Genomic DNA, 18291 nt, shown 5'->3' with positions numbered 1-18291 from the left:
AGAGTTCCCAACCAAGGTAAAGATAGCCCCTTGACATGAATGTCTAGTCATAACTGACCGTAGAGGGCAGTGCTCATCTCCATTTCTAGGTCAAAGAGCTGGCGTTGTCCAAGGACTGCTCTGGTAGTCATGTGGCCAGCATGACTACACCAAATGCTATTACCTCCCCACTGATATGGTACCTACTGTATATACTCATGTATAAGTCTAGAAATTTTAGCCAAAAAAGTCACCCCAAAACCTAGGTTGACTTATCCATGGGTCAATGTAAATACTATACTTTAACTCTTATTAAAAAGGGAACCATCCCTTGGTGAAACGCAAGAGTGCAATCTGTCCTGGAAGCACTGACCTCCCTCTACTCTCTCTTCTGTCCAGCCTTTAGTGTGAGGCAAAACGGTTATGCCTGCCATAATATTGTAGGTTCTTTGGCATTGTTTCCCTTTGCTTCATCGTTTAGATCCTTTGTTGCATGTCCTTAGGTTTTACCTTCGACGTATCCATGGCTCATATCAAAATCCATAATTTTGGCCTCAAAACCTGCCCTCGACTTATACATGAGGTCAACTTATAGTGGATTAAAGAAAGGCAGACAGACAGATATAAAGAGGAAGGGAAAGAAAAGAAAGGGGAAAATTGAAAATAAAAAGTATTGTAATGACTAAACAACCCAGAGTGTGATAAGTGTGTGGATAGATAGATAGATAGATAGATTTATAGGTTATAGATTTACAGGAAATAAGATACAATTAGAAGATCAGCTTGTACTATAATTAGAGAGTTGTTAATGGGTTTAAAAATTGATTGAATTTATTGATTGACTTGTTTAGAATTGACTGGGGAAATTGACTGAATCCTGGAGACTGAATTCTATAACTGATTATTTTTCATTGATTATTGTTCATTTACCATGGTTTGGAGGTCCTATTGATAAGATAGAACTGATTAGTACTACAGAAGTGTAGTGGGTGGGGAGAAATGACCTTAAATAAAAGAAGAAGAAGAATGCAGTCACAAATGCAAGGGAAAAGACACCATCTCTTGAACCTATGGAAAACATAGAATCCAAACAATTAATTTTGGATGGACTAAAGAAGATGAGAGCAGAGACAAGAATGGAAAAAAGATTTGAAAAAAGAAACGAAATAGAAAGACTAAGAAGAATTTAAAGCAGATATAAGGAAAGAAATAGAAAGCTTTAGACAAGAATTACGACAGACAGAAAAAATGGAAACTATCAAGACAAAAGAAAAGGAAATACAAGAAAAATCAGAAAACCTAGGAAAAAAACACAACAGTTAGAACTGGTAAAGCAACGAGAAGAAATTCAGATAAAAATTGTTGGAAACCAAATCCAGGGGGAAATGCATAAGGATCAGAGGTCTAGCAGAACAACCAAAAGAAGATTTAAGCATAAGATTAATTCTGCATAGCCCAGTGATGGCAAACCATTTTTGGTCTGCGTGCCAGAGGAAGTGGGACTTAAGACGAAGAGGTTGCTGAGTAAAGAACAATAGGCCTTTTATTTTGGTAAGACTGAGAACCAGTCTAAGGAGAAATAGGGACTGTTAATAATAATAATAATAATAATAATAATAATAATAATAATAATAATAATGTTTTATTTATAAACCGCTATTCCATGTTGATCATAGCGGTATACAGGATAAAAATTGCAATACATAAATAAAACTTCAATAAAAACATTTCAGAATAGAGATTAAAACCATACATGTTCCTCCCTGTCGCATCACTCTAAGCTGGAAATGACTCGAGGGCACAAGAACAATGGGGTCCAAGAGATTTCTATCTCAGTACAGGATGCAACATAATGCTGGTTCTCCATTCAAGCTAATTAACCCTTCCCTCCACACCAGGACGTGGCTTTCTCCTTCTCTTTCAAGGAAGGCCTGGGCAAATGATGGTAACCACTTCTTCCAAGCCCTCTCATCACTGGAACATTATGCCTTTCTATCTTTTGAGGATTCAGTGGAAGGGAAGAGACTTAGATACCTAGTAGGGGCCAGAAAGCAAGATGTGGCTGTTTTCTCCTTCTATCTTCTCACTTGTCCTTAAACAATCCAGTCTTATTTATATTATTGTATGATTTTATATGTTGTTCGCTGCTTTGATTGTTTTTACAAAAAGCAGGATACAAATAAAAGTTTTATTTATTATTTATCTATTTCATTTTAAGGGCAGCTGAATGGGGCCACAGCAGCAGTTGGAGAAGGCAGATCAGACTTTTTTTTTGGGGGGATACTGCTAGTGGGACTCCCAACATCCCACGCAGTGGTCCAAGATTAGGAGTCCACCTGGACCTCAGTGACCTTGACTTAAGATCTGATAATGAAGGGCTTCCTGGGAAGAAAGGCCAGAAATAAGCAAAGCTAGGGAAAAACCACTCAGCCTGCTAGAATGTATCAAAAGTGAAGAAGAGCTCTCAGGGTTACTCTTCAGCACTTGTATGTTCACAAGAAAGAGGGAGCTTTGCCTAGAGAAGACAGGACCTCCAGATTCTCCTCCATCACTGCCCAATGAAGGGCCTTTTGGCCTGGGTCCAGTAGGGCTCACTCCTCCTCTGTGAAATACACAGCCAAAACCTCCTCCTGGTAGACAAACTGTCTGAAGTGCTGGCGCTGGACTTCAGAACTGAGCATCTTCTCCCCGAAGCTCCTCTGCATGGCTCTTCCCAAAAGAAGAATGGAAAACAAGACATCCTGTGAATGAGATGTTCTAAAGACTCTCTTCAGAGGAGATTTGACAATTAATCCACATCACTCAGATTCTCACTGCAGCATCCTTCCACTTGCTCTGTCCCTATTGCCTTGACTCATATTTTAGCACACCTCTGTCAACAGCAATGGGGTGGTTTTTTGATCTTTAAACATTGCTTATAACCCTTTTTGCTGCCTGAAGCAAAGGACAAGATGGCACCCCATCAATAATGATGACCTTTGGAATACAAGGGGCTCCCTTTTCTCTCTTCCCCCAACAATAAAGAAGGGAGAGGGATGGAACGCCCCTTTGAGCTCCTCTTCAGAAGGGCTTCCTGGAGGAACAGGGCTCAACTCTCTACCTGGACATCACTCTCCTTTCTGGCTTAGGCTGCATCAATAGAAGTATATGAGCCCTGGTGGTGCAGTGGTTAAATGCTTATACTGCAGCCACTCAAATCCACAAGGTTGCAATTCAAGGCAGCTTACAGCCATTTAAAAATTACAGTACAAATAAATAAATAAAAAGTTCTTTTTAATAATTTCACTTCTCAGAAGCAGAGGAATCCAAGATAGGGATGCATAGGGTCGCTTTAAGTCAGAAACAACTTGAAGGGACACACTAACATAAATCGTTAAAACTGGACTTGCTACTTCATTTCCATAAACAAAGGATTTTGAATTTGAATTGACATTCTCACATACCAATGGCATATATACGTCTGCCTCTAGAATCATAGAGTCGTAGAGTTGGAAGGGACCACAAGGGCCATCCAGTCCAACCCCCTGCCATGCAGGAATTCACAATCAAAGCATCCCCGACAGATGGCCGTCCAGCCTCTGTTTGAAGACCTCTAAGGAAGGAGACTCCACTACACTCTGAGGGAATATGTTCCACTGTCGGAGGGCCTTGCTGTCAGGAAGTTCCTCCTGATGTTGAGGTGGAATCTCTTTTCCTGGAGCTTGCATCCATTGCTCCGGGTCCTAGTCTCTGGAGCAGCAGAAAACAAGCTTGCTCTCTCCTCAATATGACATCCCTTCAAATATTTAAACAGGGCTATCATATCACCTCTTAACTTTCTTTACTCCAGGGTAAACATCCCCAGCTCCCTAAGTTGTTCCTCATAAGGCATGGTTTCCAGACCTTTCACCATTTTAGTTGCCCTCCTTTGGACACGCTCCAGTTTCTCAACATCCTTTTTGAATTGTGGTGCCCAGAACTGGACACAATATTCCAGGTGGGATCTGACCAAAGCAGAATACAATGGCACTATTACTTCCCTTGATCTAGACACTATACATCTATTGATGCAGCCTAAAATCGCATTGGCCTTGTTTTCCACTTTCTCACAGTTTAAAAGGTTTAACAACACACTCAACCAAAATGGCCACAGAGAACCAGCTTATGCAAGGAAGGAGTCAACTGTGTGACGAGGCAGCTAGAAAAGCCAATGCAATTCCAGCCACCATCAATGGGAGTACAGTGTCAGATCAAGAGAAGTAATGTACTACTCTATTCTGCTTTAGTCAGGCCTTCTCTGGAATACTTCAATAGTTCTGGGCAACCCAGTTTATGGAGCATATTAATAAGCTTGAGCATGTCCAGAGCAAGTTGACCAGAATGAAGAAATGTCTGGAAGCCATATGGAGCAGCTTAGCGTTTAGCCAGAAGAAAGTAAGGTTAAGAAGTGACATGATAACCATGGGGGTTAAATATTTGACCATCTTAACCAAATGAAGGTCCAGGAATAACACTGTCAACATATACAGTGGGCTTTCTCCTTACACAGGGGATCTGTTTCATTAGGAAGACTTTATAAATAAAGGTTAATAATAATAATAAGAAGAAGAAGAAGAAGAGGAATTCCTGAGGGCTATTTGACAATGGAATAGGCTGCACTGGAGTGCATTGTAATCTCCTTCTTTAGAGGTTCTGAAACAGAGGATGGGTAGTGTTTTTGTCGGGGAGGTTTTCATTGTGTCTTCCTCCATGGAAGGAGTATCAATCCATTAAACCAGGGGTAGGCAACCTGCAGCCCGTGGGCCGGATGCGGCCCGGCGAGGCCTTGAGACTGGCTCCAACCCGGCCCTGCCACTGATTGCCGCCGGGGCCTTTGGTCTCTCACGCGGGGGCCTTTGGCCTATCAGGAGGGGGCAGGCAAGGGGGGCAATTGTCAATAGAAGCCTCAGAAACATGCATTTATATTAACATTTTTTAAAAAATCAGCAAATTTTTTCATGTGTCCTCCATTTTTTTAAAAAGTGTCATCCATTTGAAAATTTTGTCCTACATTTGTCCCAGTTTATTTATTTATATAATTTTTTAAATTATTTAATTCTTTATTTTTTGGCCTCGGCCCCCCAGTTGTCTGAGGGACAGCAACTCGGCCCCTGGCTCAAAAAGGTTGCCTACCCTTGCATTAAACCATCATACAGAGTTGAAAGGAGCCTCATGTGCCATCAAATGTCAACTGATTTCTGTAAATCAAAGTGAACGATGGACTGGATGGTATTTGGGGTCCCTTCCAACCCTATGATTCTAAGTTGTGGTCCACTGCAACCTTCTAAACCACAAAGCTTCCTGGGGCTTGAAAAGCCAGCTGACACTCAGCTTCATTTTCTCATCCAGACCCAAAAGTCTAGCACATCCACCAGAGGCAGGACTAAGGCTCTCCATCTCTAGAGGGCTGGCAGGGCAGTAGAACTGTATTGTTCTTTTAAACTGTAAACAGCCTTCAGTCCCAATTTTGGGAGAAAGTGGGCATATAACTAAAAATAGATTCATCCCATAGGTGAAAGTGATATGGTTGGGCTTCATTAAAAGAGGTTTGGTACCAATAGTAGAAATAAAATTGAAATAATGGGGATAGGTTCTTTTGCCATAAAAAGGAGCATTGGGTCTTACCTGTGAGATGTTCGTTTTCAGCGATGTAGGTGGGAATATCCTATAACGTGGGTTATTCCATCTCTTGCTCCGAAATAGGCAGGAAAAACAGACTTGAAGGATTCGCCACCAGAGGGAGCAACCCCCACCATCCCTCAGTCAATATTACAGCCGAGGATGGAAAACAAACTCAGAGAGCATTTAATGCAAATAAAAGTATAATGAATAGAAACTATCATAAAGTCAAACTAAAAATAACTAACAACCACCCTTGCAGAGCCAAGGGAAACAGCCTCCTCAGTTCTGGGTGGGGAGGATATTCCCATCTTCTTCTTCTTGACTTTACTTCACGAATAAAGATTCAGGAAGGACTCATCCGTGCTTTGTACAAGCGCATTGATGACATTGGATGCATCCTTTGAGCCTGTGCAATGGATTTTTCTGGTGGAGCGCAGCATGCACAGAATTGGCCTCACCCTTTAAACCAGAGGTTCGACTGCTGAGGCCTTGACAAGCATGGGCGGTGGCAGCGAGGTCCCCAGGTCGTAGGTTTGATTAGTTTCCTTCTCTTAGATGGTTGACCTTACAGGGTTAGACAAGCACCATCTGCCCAGGTTTGGGATTAGAGTTTTCCTTCTCCTAGGATGGTTGCCATAGGGCTAGAGAGCCCATCCTGCCCTTTGGCGCTCTTGGTCAGACCCTTCGGTTGTGACCTGTCTGGCATGGGAGGCCCTACCCTACCACCGCCAGAATAGCTCACAACTTCATTAGGGTACGCAAGCCTCTCCCCCACACAGTCAGAGCATAGCTGGAGGGGAATAGGAGGACAGAAGATGACAGTTAAGGAAGGAGGAGCTTCTTCCTTCAGGCTAGCCGTGATGGAGCTGGGTCTGCCTGATCACTCCCTCTCAGGCCAAGATGACAATTAAGGAGGAAGGAGCCTCTTCCTTCAGGCTATCCTTGGTGAAGCTGGGTCTGCCTGATCACTCCCTCTCAGACCAAGATGACAGTTAAGGAGGGAGGAGTCTCTTTCTTCAGGCTAGCCCTGATAGAGCAAGGTGTGCCTGATCACTCCCTCTCGGGCCAAGATGACAGTTAAGGAGGGAGGAGTCTCTTCCTTTAAGCTAGCCCTGGTGGAGCTGGGTCTGCCTGATCACTCCCTCTTGGGCCAAGATGACAGTTAAGGAGGGAGGAGTCTCTTCCTTCAGGCTAGCCCTGATGGAGCTGGGTCTGCCTGATCACTCCCTCTCGGGCCAAGATGACAGTTAAGGAGGGAGGAGTCTCTTCCTTCAGGCTAGCCCTGGTGGAGCTGGGTCTGCCTGATCCCTCCCTCTCAGGCCGGAGGATGACAGTTAAGGAGGGAGGAATCTCTTCTTTCAGGCTAGCCCTGGTGGAGCTGGGTCTGCCTGATCACTCCCTCTCGGGCCAAGATGACAGTTAAGGAGGGAGGAGTCTCTTCCTTCAGGCTAGCCCTGGTGGAGCTGGGTCTGCCTGATCACTCCCTCTCGGGCCAAGATGACAGTTAAGGAGGGAGGAGTCTCTTCCTTCAGGCTAGCCCTGGTGGAGCTGGGTCTGCCTGATCCCTCCCTCTCAGGCCGGAGGATGACAGTTAAGGAGGGAGGAATCTCTTCTTTCAGGCTAGCCCTGGTGGAGCTGGGTCTGCCTGATCACTCCCTCTCGGGCCAAGATGACAGTTAAGGAGGGAGGAGTCTCTTCCTTCAGGCTAGCCCTGGTGGAGCTGGGTCTGCCTGATCACTCCCTCTCGGGCCAAGATGACAGTTAAGGAGGGAGGAGTCTCTTCCTTCAGGCTAGCCCTGGTGGAGCTGGGTCTGCCTGATCCCTCCCTCTCAGGCCGGAGGATGACAGTTAAGGAGGGAGGAATCTCTTCTTTCAGGCTAGCCCTGGTGGAGCTGGGTCTGCCTGATCACTCCCTCTCGGGCCAAGATGACAGTTAAGGAGGGAGGAGTCTCTTCCTTCAGGCTAGCCCTGGTGGAGCTGGGTCTGCTCACCACCTACATCGCTGAAAATGAACGTCTCACAGGTAAGACCCAATGTTCCTTTTTCCAGTGATGGAGGTGGAAACATCCTATTATGTGGGACTTATTAAAGCTCTCCAACTAATGGGTGGGTAAACTGAGGCATATCACTTATGTGAGAACCACCAGATGTGTCTTCCACAGGAAGCCTCTTTTGATTCAAGGCAACTCAAAAGAAGTGGCATGTAAATGTGAAAGATGAAGGCCATGTCATGTCCTACATTTATCTTAGATGGATGTGATTGTTGGTAGTGCAGAGGAAGTAGCTGCACTGTAAATGGAATGATCAACAACTGATCACAACAGAGATATCACAATCTTTTTGTAGCATGTTAAAATGCATCCAAGCCAAGCCACAATTTTATCAACAACTTGTTTTGATTGTGCCAAAATATGTTGAATCATTTCTTGAATCAAGTTATTAGAAATGTTGATTTTGTCATCAGTGACCTGGATTGGGTCAGTCATTTGGTGTACATGAACCCTTAATGTTAACTTGTCAATTTGAATCAGAACTGAGCTGTTAGTAGTTGTGGTTGAAAACAAACACTATTGGTTTTAATTGAAGCCGTATTTTTTGGTCGTATTTTTTATTTATTCATTTTGCTTATGAAAGTAAAAAAGTGATTAGCATCGCCCTAAGCTGGCCTCCACCATTAGTTGGAACTCCATCAGGGGCCAAATCAGACAATCCTTCTCGATTGACAGCAACAACCACCGTTCAAAGGGATTTGAACTTATTAGGTATATGTCAGAACAAGTGATTTATCTGTGACATCTATTTTGAAATAGCTAGAGGAACCACTCTAGGCTCCTCGTATTCATGCCAAACTGTTAACTGAAGCAGATCAGGCACTATAGGTGCACCAGTAACACTAGCTCAGATAACTGGGAACAACCCACCTGCTTGAGGGTGTTCTTCATGGATCTTACCCTTTGTTTGGTCAGGTAGACTCTGGTCAGCAACATGTCTACAACCACTCCAAAGTGTTGTGGGTTCTGAAATGGAACTAATTAAGAGGTGATATGATAGCCCTGTTTAAATATTTGAAGGGATGTCATATTGAAGAGGGAGCAAGCTTGCTTTCTGCTGCTCCAGAGACTAGAACAGGAACAATGGATGCAAACTTCAGGAAAAAGAGATTCCACCTCAACATTAGGAGGAACTTCCTGACAGTAAGGGCTGTTCGACAGTGGAGTCTCCCTCCTTGGAGGTCTTTAAGCAAAGGCTGGATGGCCATCTGTCGGGGATGCTTTGATTGTGATTTCCTGCATGGCAGGGGGTTGGACTGGATGGCCCTTGTGGTCTCTTCCAACTCTATTCTATGATTCTAGTTAGCAGAAAACCATGTCTGGATAGGAAGGAAAGCACAACTCGACGTCTGTTACATCTTGAGGAAGAGAAACAGATCTGATCAGGACATTGTGAAGTTATGGGTATACATGAAGATCTCACTGTTTCAATGTGTCCCTATCAGTGTAGTGAGTGTCACTGAAGAAAACAACAGACTGAACGGTAGAGCCTTGTATTCAAAAAGTTTACCCTGGTAAGCAATGTGTAAATAATTGTGATGAGGTAGGTGGATTGGGATGGGGAAGCAACTACGACTAAGAACAGGGACACATGAAATCATGAAGTGCCTCCAGGATTTTCTGGAGAATCTCCAGTCTGAACCTGTTTTTTATAAACCAATTGACCCATTTTAGCTCTAGCACCACACTATAAATTTTGTTTTTGTTTGTTTTAAATGTAGAATTAAAGAAGATTGGAACAAGCCTCTTTTGTTTTATAAAGACAGTATAGTTTTTTTTTTAATTGATCCAATATTGATCAGACATTTTGTGGCTTTTAGTATCAGCCAATGATTCTTTGCTTTCCTGTATCTTGAGGAAGCAATGAAATAGTGATGCAAATGGTGCGTGTGTGTGTGTATATATATATGCAAATTTTTAGAGTTCAGAGGACCCATAGGACTGCTTAATTTGTTTTGATAGATGAAAGAATGACTGTAGTCTTCCTCCCAGCCTTTAGCACCAATCAGCCAGGACTGAGGCTATTTGTCATTGTTTGACAAGATAGGTATTGTCACTGACATTGTTGTTGTAGGTTCAGGTGAAGCAGTGCCTGGGACTAATGGTAAGGTTGGTAACTAAGGTCAGTTTTGCCTTTACCTGTCAAGGTAAATGATAACGCTTGTCAACAGACACAGAATTTAGGTGTAATGTGTCAGGTTTAACCCACTCTTACCCGATACCTTCATGAAGACAGCTCTGAAGAGTGTCTCTAAGACTGAAGGCCCTGATCTAAGAAAAGTCACCTTTGCCTCATGGCAAATCAAGACCGTTTGTTGTAGACTAATTGGAGTGGAGGGGTGGCCTCGAAAATGTTATTTAAAAAACTTAACTGCATTGTGTTGTAACACTGCATAATGCTCAGTCAGAAGATGGAGTCCCTGTAGCAGAGCAATCTTCATCTCTAAAGGCTCCCCATTATCATATTTAGACAATATAGGAAAGTCAGGGCCCTGTTTTCATTCTTTATTTGAGGAATGTATTATAAAAAGATGGTAAGATCTTTTTGTTGTCCTTAGTCTCAGCCAAGAGACTTTATTGTAAACAATTTGTCACCAGGAAGAGGTGGAAATGTCAAATTTTGTTTGTAATGGACATCTATGCGTCAGTTCTTTGGTCAAATCTGTCTTTGTAATGGAACTAAACCAGTTGTGGTCTTGGATTGTATTGAATCACATTTAGGCTAGTGTGATGTCCTGCCAGGACTATTTGCATCTCCCCCTGCATTTTCTTTCGTGTTGGCTCAGGCCACAGAATATTTTAGTGTAGGAAAATTAATTGTATTAGTTGTGGGAGGAGTTGTAGGATACCCTGCATTTTTCCAGGTTTGGTTTGCCCTTTCCCAGCATGCTCTGCTCTAGCTAGAGGCTTTTACTTTGGAGCAGTCTTTGCTGTGAGCAGGCAGAGAGCTGTCTTTTGGTGGCATACAGGACCAGACAGCCAGAAAGGGCATTTCTTACACCTTAGCCATTTTAGTTACCAGGTAACTTAGCCAAATTAGTTACCTACATCAAGGCAAAGAATTCAGGAGCTGAAAGACCCTGCACCAGCTCCATTGAGTGAGGAGATCAGACCCAGAAAGATGACATCCTGAAGACTGCTGAAACTGTAAAGTATCTTTTATCTAGAGCTGGGGAGGAGAAAACTCTTTATTTCTGTCTTTTAAACTTCCCACTTTTTTGAACTTTACATTCAGCTTCAGAGTCTTTTTGGGTAGAAGAGTTTGATCTCACCAGGGTACTGGCGTTGCACACCCAAACCTGCCACCACCTTTAGTTGGGTGTGTCTTCACAGCTAGTATCTCCTAAACAGCCACTATCTTAAACCATTTGTTAATGTTCTGGCAGAACTTTATTTTTGACCTCAAGTGTTTTTGTTTGTTTTTAACAAGCGCTGTAGGCCACACATAGCTCTAGAAAAAATGAAAATAGGAGAGACAACTTTCATTGAGCATAAAGTATGGAAACCACAAGTGGGATCTGTTGATTCCCATAACAAACTTAGTCTAAGAGATTTCGGGAGCATTCAGGAGCTACTGAAAGGCCCTCATTTTTGTTGTTTTTTTAATTTATAATTATATATATATTCAGATCACATTCCTCTTCTGAGGAATGAACTCCGTTAAGAAGCAGCAGGTCTTTGTTCTTTTGACTGGTGTCGTTAATCGAAATGGCTGCTGTAACTTAATTTGTAGCTTTGTCTCTTTTTTAAAAAGGGAAGCACAATAAATAATTGTTTAGACAAATTTCCCCAAAGGAGTGACTGAAACATCAAACTAGGGGATGATGCACCTGGCAAATCCTTTTGTTAACCCTCTCTGATCCCTTCAGTCTGAGTGGATCATGGAGGAAAGAGAGGAGGAGGAGGAGGCGGCAGTTGGTTTAGGAGGGAAACTCCCCACTTGCACTTCTGTGCAACTGAGGTCTATTTCAAACTGGCAATGCAAGCCAGAAACAAACTCTCCACTTGCACTTCTGTGCAACTAAGGTCTATTTCAAACTGGCAATGCAAGTCAGAAACAAATTCTCCAGTCACACTTTTGATGTAACTGAAATCTCTTTGAAAACTGGCAATGTATGGCAGGAACAAACTTCTGGGGTAAATCTTAACCCTCAAACATAGGATTAGAAGTAGGATCATCACTCACCTCTTGAAGTCTGGCTCCTCTCTCTCTCTCACTGCCCAAACCTCTTACCAGGTTTGATGTCTGCAGTGGGGCGCAATCTGGCCAAGGACAGGTGGTTCTCTCCTCCAGCTGCGCCAAGGTCCTCTCTGGTTGTCCATCTCACCACCCAAACCCCTTCTGGGGCTGGTGACTGCGGTGTGGCACCATTTGGTTAAGGACAGGGAATATTCCCTCCTCCGCCGTGCCAATTCCTTTCCGGATGTCCATCTCACTCCACAGACCCCTTCCTGGGGCTGGAGATTGCAGCAGAGCGCATCTGGTCCAGGACAGAGGGCTCCCCCCACCTCTGGCCGTACCTGGGCTTCAGCCAGACATGGCTGGCCTTCTTCTTTAATGCTGGAGTTGGGCCTAGTTGGCTTACAACACAGCAGCTTCTGAACTGTCTCTCCATGCCCGGCTTTGTTTCAGCCGTTAGAAAGTCAAAGAGATAGAGCAAGACTAAAGAAAAACATTGCTGTTTTTGCAGGTAGTTGCCAAGGCAGGAGAGAACAGACCATGAATAGAAGAAGAATAGAAGAAATATTAGAAGAAATATTCAAGTCTTTAAGGCAAAGAAGCAGGAGAAAAGGGAAAAAACAGCCTACTCGGAGAGAGGCAAGAAAAAGACTGACTGAGGGATGGGGGGGTTGCGACTGGTGGCGACTCCTTCAAGTCTGTTTTTTCCTGCCTATTTTGGAGCGGGAGATGGAGACAACCCATGTTATAGGATGTTTCCACCTCCATCGCTGGAAAAGAGAGGAGCAGTTCAGGTTTTATCAAACTTTATTCAAACTAACAGTACACACACATGAAATAAAAACAAAACATTTTCAACCTTCTGGAGAGCATGACATTTTAAAATACAGTGGGCCCTCGCCTTACGCGGGGATCCATTCCGGATCCCTCCGCATAAGGCGAATTCCGCCTATGCTCAAGCCCCATTGGAAACAATGGGGCTCGTGCATGGTGGCACGGCGGCGTGCGGGCGCAACGGGCACGCATGCCCATTCAATTGAATGGGATGCGCCGCCCCTTTTGCCCCGCGTATGCTCAAGCCGCGTAAAGCACGCCTGCGTATGACGCGGGCGCGCTGTAATTTTCATTGCTTCTGCCCTGTGAGTTCCTTGATTTGAGTGTACCTTTGCCACACTCGTTATTTAAATGGTTTCTCTCCTGTGAAAGTTATGTGAGGATGAGTGAGCCATTTCTTCCCAATAAAACCCTTCCAGCACTCCAAGCATTTGAATGGTTTCTTTCCTGTGTGAGCTGCTGGATGATGATAGAGGACTCATTACTCAATGAAACTCTTTCCCACGCAAAAACATTTAAATGGGTTTTCTCTTGTATGGGTTTTTTTATTGATGAGGGAGGAATGCCTTCTACATATACCTTTTCCACATTTCAGGTTTCTCTCCTATTTGAGTTTTTGGATGACAGAAGTTTGTCTTCTGAGTAAAGCTTTTCCCACAAACCAGGGATTTAAATGGTTTCTTTCCTTTGTGAGTTTTTCGAAACGTGACCTGCATCTTCTGAATATGTTTTTCACACTCCAGGCATTTAAATGGTTTTTCTCCTGTGTGAGTTTTTGTAATGTTTAGTGAGATGTCCCTTCTGAATATAACTGTTTCCACACTCCAGGCATTTAAATGGTTTCTCTCCTGTGTGAATTGCTTGATGACGAGTGAGGGCTGACTTCCGAGTGAAGCCTTTCCCACACTCCAGGCATTTAAATGGTTTCTCTCCTGTGTGAATTGCTTGGTGACGAGTGAGATGTGTCTTCCTAGTGAAGCCTTTCCCACACTCTAGGCATTTAAATGGTCTCTCTCCTGTGTGAGTTGCTTGGTGACGAGTGAGGTGTGTCTTCCGAGTGAAGCCTTTCCCACACTCCAGACATATAAATGGTTTCTGTCCTGTGTGAGTTTTTTGATGAAAGGTGAGCTGTGTCTTCTCAAAGAAACCTTTTCCACACTCCAGACATTTAAATGGTTTCTCTCCTGTGTGAGTTTTTTGATGAAAGGTGAGCTGTGTCTTCCCAATGAAACCTTTTCCACACTCCAGACATTTAAATGGTTTCTCTCCTGTGTGAATTGCTTGGTGACGAGTGAGGTGTGTCTTCCGAGTGAAGTCTTTCCCACACTCCAGGCATTTAAATGGTTTCTGTCCTGTGTGAGTTTTTTGATGATAGGTGAGGTGTGTCTTCCAAATGAAACCTTTTCCACACTCCAGACATTTAAATGGTTTCTCTCCTGTGTGAGTAGCTTGGTGATAAGTGAGGGCTATCTTTTGAGTGAAGCCTTTCCCACACTCAAGGCATTTAAATGGTTTCTCTCCTGTGTGAGTTTTTTGATGATAGGTGAGGTGTGTCTTTTGAGTGAAACCTTTTCCACACTCAAGGCATTTAAATGGTTTCTCTCCTGTGTGGGTTTTTTGATGATAGGTGAGGTGTGTCTTTTGAGTGAAACCTTTTCCACACTCAAGGCATTTAAATGGTTTCTCTCCTGTGTGTGTTGCTTGGTGACGAGTGAGGTCTGTCTTTTGAGTGAAACCTTTTCCGCACTCCAAACATCTGAATGGTCTCATTCTTCTGTAAATAGTTTTAAGTGAGATAAAACTGGAGCTGCCACACTCACCACCTTTGAATGATTTCTCTTTAGTCTGAATTCTCCTGTGAATAATAAGACTTCCTTTAGAGCTGCAACTTCTGTCACGTGCAAGACAAAGATATTTACTCGTTTTCTTTTGTTTCTGTATTCTTCCTTCGATTGAGGTTCCAGAAACATCACCTTTTTGAGAAGGGTGTGTGGTCCTCCCCTCATTTCTGGCGTTATTTTTTCCTTCCTTCATTTCTACCTGTTTGCTCTGGTCTCTTTGCATCAACACTTGGCATGGTTTCCCATTATCCTGTTTCAGTTGCCTATCACTGCCTGGAAGGAAGAAAAAGTACTGCTCAGAACACAAAGAATCTCAAAAAACCTCATACCCAGATGGGACTCCTAAGAGATAAGTTCTCTTTCCTTGAGAACTTTCCTAAGGATTTTGGCATCATAGAATCATAGTTTTTAAAAAAGGAATCACTGAGTTGGAAGAGACCACAAGGTCCATCCAGTCCAATCCCCTGATGTGAAGGAATACACAATCGAAATAGAATATGAACTAACACCCTGCCCATCTCCTTAAACACAATTATCTTGATTTTCCTGTTCTAAAGTTCCTTTCCCACAGGAAGCCACTGGGCAAGCAATATCCGGATTGTATCTGCTCTTCAATAAAATGTGCCAGGGAATCATAGAATCGTAGAGTTGGAAGAGACCACTAGGGCCATCCAGTCCAACCCCCTGCCATGCAGGAAATCCAAATCAAAGCATCCCTGACAGATGGCCATCCAGCCTGTTTAAAGGCTTCCAAGGAAGAAGGGGAACTTCTCAATAACGGAACAGATGGTGCTTGGTGACACTAATGCAGAATCAGTATTGTGCAGCAAGTGGTTTCACATCCCTAAAGACTGGGGATCAATTCCCACCTGTTATATCCATTAGTAATACTGAAATACAGACCAAATTTGATTTGAAGAAAGAAATTTAGAAGAACGTCTATCTGTGAACTTAATTTAGGATGTAAAGATTACCCACTAAATTTCATGAAGGTTTCCATTTCAGGAATTTTTAATTATATGACATATTTTAACAAGAAATTATCAAACTGTGTGAAAATTAGTTTGGGGAACAGCAAGATAAAGTCCACTTAGTCTTCTGAAATGTAATGAACATCTCTACAACATACAGTTGGCCTTTTCTTTTCATGGGCTTGTCATCTGCAGATTGAAGCATCCACAGATGGCCTCACCCCATTCTCCCCAAGGGCAGTGCGCACATGAGGTCTATTGGCAATTGGGAAGGAGAGGACTTGAGGTCCTGTGTTTTTTTGCCATTCATGTGGGGACAGAAGCTGTCAAGAACAGAATCCCCACAGATACCAATGGCTGACTATTCTAGTGTCATAATAAATTTGTTGAAAACTAACAAACCATTTGGAATTTCTCATCCTAAAATATCCGGACAACAAAGTAGGTACAGAGTACCACTGCTATCTGCTGGGATTGCTCAAGTCCCATTAAAATACAATAGCTGAGTATCTCTTAAAATAACATGCAAAATCAAAGTTTGCTTTTTGGAATTTATATGTTTTTTTCAATGTTTTCACACTGTGGATGTTTGAATCCATGAAAAAAAATACCTTCATTATCTAGTTCAGTTTTGTTTGGTCAGTCCCAAAATTTGTTCTTATACCGAGAGCATGAGGAAATCTCTAGCTATCTAAAGGGGCCAAGGGAGAACCAGTATGTAGTAGTTTGAGTGTTGGACCAGGATTCTTGGAGACCAGGGTAGAAATGAACTGGGTGGCCTTGGGCAGGTCACACCTTCTCAGCCTCTCTTGATGGGAAACCTCATGGCAGGTTCACCTAAAGGTCACCATACGCTAGTTAGCCCCTCTCTCCACACCAGGGCTTGGATTTCTCCGTCTTTTTTGGCAAGAAGATCTCGCCAAGTGATGGCAGCCACTTCCTCCAAGTCCTCCCCTCCTCTCCAGTCCCTGGAAGGCTCTCCCTTTGTATCAATTTTTAAAGGATTCAGGGAGATGAACGAAACGAAGTGGGATCAAGGAAGCAAGATGTGGCTGATTTCTCCTTCCGCCTTCCCATTTGTCCTTAAAAATCCAATCTTTCATTTCATTTTTCATGGCAATTGGGAAGACAAAGCAGGGTTGTGTGTGTGTGTAGCTCCGGAGTGCAACTGGACTTCACATCATCCACTGTCACCTTGACCAAGGTCTCCTAGTGAAGGGCTTTCTGGGAAGAGAGACCAGAAATAGCAGCAAAGCTAAAAGAAAACCACTCAGCCTGCTTTAAGATATCGAAGACAAACTCCCAGGGTTACTTTTCAGCACTTGCACAATCACAAGAAAGTTGCACAATCAGGAGAAAGTGGGAGCCTTACTCAGAGAGGAGAGGGCCTCCACAATCTCCTCCATCACTTCTCGATGAAGGGCTCTTTGGCCTGGATCCAGCAGGGCCCTCTCGTCCTCCGTGAAATCCACAACCATGTCCTCAAAAGTCACCTGTAGAAAGAGAAAATTATTCTTTCAGATTCTCAAGAAAATTGAAATTCCTACAGGATGCGATCCACAGACCCCTTACAGTGGCAACTTGTGACAGAAGCAGAGGGACAGAACAAGATTCTTTGGGGACCAGGGAGTGGTCAGACGGGCACCCAGCCGAGGTCTTTCTTGGCTCACTTGAGATCTTGTCCCATACCTGAGTGACTAGCTCAGAAGCTGTTCTGAATCCATCAGGATGAAGAGATGTCTTTGTACACATCGATTCAGTCCTTCTCCCACTTCCTGGGAGAAAGAAAAAAGGAAAGATAGTATTTCTAACCCTTCCCTCTCCTTTCAGTCCCTCCTACATGTGCAAATGCAACATACGCCATTTCTCACATCAGGCTTTATTGCATTGTCTTCTGCAGACATACTACTATAACTGGATACTCAAAGCCTGTGCTTCTCAAATCCTCCTAGTGCCAATGTTGCGAAAAACCAGCTACAAAGAGGAGGAGGAGGTGGTAAAGGAAGGCTGATGAGGCATAAAAAGTCCTTGTAAAATATACTTCACGGTCAGAGGCTTTGTTAACTTGAGGTATGTCTGTATTTTGAAGGGCTAGTTAGGATTGATAAAATGGTCCAAGTGCTGCAATTGATAAGAGTCTGGATATTTCAGACATATTTAGAAGAGGGAGTCAAACAAGAAACTACCCTCCTAGCCCTTACTAATTGAAGACGACATTCCTTCTCTGTCTTGCGTGATCCACTTGGGCCCCTGCCTTGGACTGGATTCAAAAGGACACTTCTCCTTCTCAGCCATCACTTTCATAAACATGTCCTGCAGCAGAAGCAGAAATGGGGAGAGAGGAGGAGGAGATAATAATTAGGAAAGGAAAGGAAGAGGACAAGGCCTTGTGAGGCATCATTCCCATTGCAGATGATTTCCAGAAAGAAAAAAACAAACCTGGGAAGTGGTAGCTAGATTTACATCATTATGATGATTTTTTTATTCATTTGTATCCCTTGCTTCTATTCCTCAGGATTCGGTTTCATGGTGATTTACAGAAAGCAGAACAACAACAAAATACATAAAAATAAATGCATATACAGATAATAGTTAAAAATCAAAGCATCTACAGAAGTGAAGCCATTAAAACGTAAGAGACCAAAAGGAAAGATTAAAACAATAGAAATTCACATCGCTAAACCCAGTTCCAGGTAGTTTTGAGAAGGCTATTTTCATCTTGGGACGGAAACAGCCTAACTTCCACATGAAGGGAGTTCAGGCCTCAAGGACAGCCACTGAGAAGGCTCTAGCCC

The 18291-nt window shown here is 43.3% G+C and overlaps 1 pseudogene across 1 annotated transcript in view; it reads right to left on the bottom strand.

Moving 5' to 3' along the window:
* Positions 1 to 12644: 12644 nt before the first annotated feature.
* LOC149320518 (uncharacterized) overlaps positions 12645 to 18291 on the bottom strand; it is a 31184-nt pseudogene continuing 25537 nt past the window's right edge. The window contains exon 9 of the transcript XR_016278807.1: positions 12645 to 14455. The product of XR_016278807.1 is annotated as an uncharacterized LOC149320518 (transcript). The remainder of the gene's footprint in view (positions 14456 to 18291) is intronic.

This window comes from Sceloporus occidentalis, unplaced genomic scaffold, assembly GCF_023333645.1.
Source record: "Sceloporus occidentalis isolate IW3139 unplaced genomic scaffold, rSceOcc1.0.p SCAF_1, whole genome shotgun sequence".
NCBI lineage: Eukaryota > Metazoa > Chordata > Lepidosauria > Squamata > Phrynosomatidae > Sceloporus > Sceloporus occidentalis.
This window is presented reverse-complemented; position numbering and strand designations above follow the sequence as displayed.